Source organism: Cariama cristata, unplaced genomic scaffold, assembly GCF_000690535.1.
Source record: "Cariama cristata isolate BGI_N322 unplaced genomic scaffold, ASM69053v1 scaffold15611, whole genome shotgun sequence".
Classification (NCBI taxonomy): Eukaryota; Metazoa; Chordata; class Aves; order Cariamiformes; family Cariamidae; genus Cariama; species Cariama cristata.
In genome coordinates this window covers 1-2591 of record NW_009599963.1, presented here as the reverse complement: position 1 = coordinate 2591, position 2591 = coordinate 1, and positions in this window count along the sequence as shown.

Genomic DNA, 2591 nt, shown 5'->3' with positions numbered 1-2591 from the left:
CATAGTTATGATTTTTTAAATTCCTTCTTTAAAGAGTCAGAGAGATAAATGTTTGTATTAGGCAGAGTCTTGTTGATGGTTGGGACTATGGTACATTTGGTGTAAATTATAGCAGGATCTAATTAGCCTTTCTTACCTAAGCGAAGCCTGGTACCACGTATCAACCTAACTGGAAACCGATTGTTTACTTTTCCTCGACTTAGACATAAAATACTGGGAGGCAGGAAAACCCTTAAGTGAGAGGACAGCTCAAAAGAGACCAAGGTACAATTCTAACAAGTGTAACAATTCTCAGTTTGACACTGTCCAAGTTAAAATAGTCAAGTAAATCAGACGCAGGAAATGTCTGAAATAAGGTGACTTATAAGACAGTTAACTAACAGGGGTACTCGGGAAGACAAACACCCGTGGGGTTGCTTGTGGTTTCCCATGAAGATGATGGAGGGAGAGGCTGTCAGGTTACCCAGTGTTACCCAGCAGCTGACCTACCCAGGGGAAGGCGTTGCCGCTCAAGAACCGCAGCACTGGGCTGGCTGTCGGGAGGGAACTTGGAAATTCGGACACCCTGCTGCCAGCTGCACATTGGTAATGCTAAGACCAGAGCTGAGGCAGAGTCCAGAATTTGAGGACGTGTGGTTTTTTAGGAGAGATGGAAAAGGAAACAGTGGCAGAGGGCATGGGGCAAATTCACTTGTCAAGTGCTGGCTCAAAAAATGCCTGAATCCCCAGACACCACCTGGCTGGGATTGTTGTAGCTTTGTCTTGAACGTAGCTGGAAGCAGATTTTTCTGGGTTTTTTTCTATCACATTTTAATTTGTGAGGATGACAGGACCTTACTCATGGCTTGCTGGTTAGGTTCATGTCAAAAATACTTAAGATGGAGAATATCAGAACAAACAAGAATTTGTGTCTCTGCGTCCCTGAGAGTCAATCCAGCCACTTGTAAGCGAAGGGTGACTGACCGACCGACCTGAACTGCGTGGTCGCCGACAGAGGTCTGTCACCCATCGGTGGTTACAGAAATCTAGAGGATGGACTGTGCTGATTCTCCTTGCCTGTGGCATTCAACTCTCATCTCACAAGTAAAACATTCCCACACAGAAAATAAAATGCTTGTGGTGTTCTCCCATAGCTATTGCTATGAAGCAGAAATGGAGTTTCTGAAGTATGTGCAATACTGTAATCCTGTCTGGGATGTTTCTCTATAAAGCCACATAACTTGAGAGAAAAGGGCATCCTTACCGCTGCAGAAGTCTGTGTGGCATGTCACAGCACTGGCCTGTGGGACTGACCGCTGGGCATCACAAACTAATACTTTGGCATTTTTTCTGGATTCCTAGCCAAGTCCAATTCTATTTTCTTTCCAGTTTTGAGAGCTACATGTCTTGTTTCTTGTGTGTTTCTTCACATCTTCTGTACCTCCCTTCTCTTCCTTTTTGTTCCTTTTCCTTTCCCACTTGGAGTTTGGGGGTGGGTGTCTGTTTAGGGGGACTGATTCAAGAAAAGGAGTGGCATATTTACAGTTCTCTATTCTTCTGGAAGACCTTTATTAACTATCTCTGGTAAAAAAAAAAAAAAAAAGAACTTTAGTTTGTCTGCTGGGACCTGGGAGAAGTATAGGACACGGGAACACGGGAAGAAGCTTACTGAGCTGTGCCTAATGTAGACAAGCTGGAAAAGGCTGGATAACCATAGCTGGTGGTGTGAACCCTGGGCATGGAGCGCACAGGGGTTTTGTAACGCTGAAGGTTTGTCTTACTGACAGGGGTGCATGGAGGCAGGTACATCCCCTCTCCTAGGTCATCCGCTAGCAGCAGAAGGCTTCAGTATAATCACAGAAGAAAACCACGGTTGCCTATTAGCAATTTTTTTGGCCAAACACCATCGTAGTGGTGGGGTTTTGTTCATTTTGGGCTTTATTTTGAAGGTGTACGTAACTTCATTCCATGCCACTGGCTTTCCAGTTTAATTCAATTGCTATGCAAGGCGAAAAGCACTTTTCCTTCAATGTCGGATGAACTCTGAAGTTCTAGATCTGTTATTGTTGCTCACCAAATGTAAAGAGGATCCATTCAGGGCTGCAGTAGAGGAAAAGCTCTTACTGAAGCTATTGCTTCGTGAACCAAGGACTAAGCTTGCTCGCTGCAGGAAGGAGGCGGCGTCTCTCGTTATCTGGGTGCTGGGAGCCAGCCTCTTGGAGCCATCTCCTCTTCCTGCTCCACAAGGACTGAGGCGTCTCTTTGAGGCATGCAAAGCAGCAATGCGATACTCCCCAGGCGTATCAACCGCTATCAGCTGGATCTGCTCTTTGCTCCAGACTCCACCTTTGCTTGGAAAGTCCTTGCAATTCCATGAGGTAATTCTTCCTCCCAGCACTGTGGCTTGTTACAACGACTTGTGTGCTCCTACCCTAAGCCAGGAACACGAAGATGAAGAAAGCCTCCCCGGCCATCCATGTGCCCTGGCGTCCTCTTTCTCCATCCTGCCGGCGGTGGCTGTTGCTCGCCACATGCTTTTGCTCTTGCCGTGGTGACCGCGGTCAGCCTCGGCCGGGCCGCCCAAACGCCACGGGCCCGGCCGGGCCCTCCTC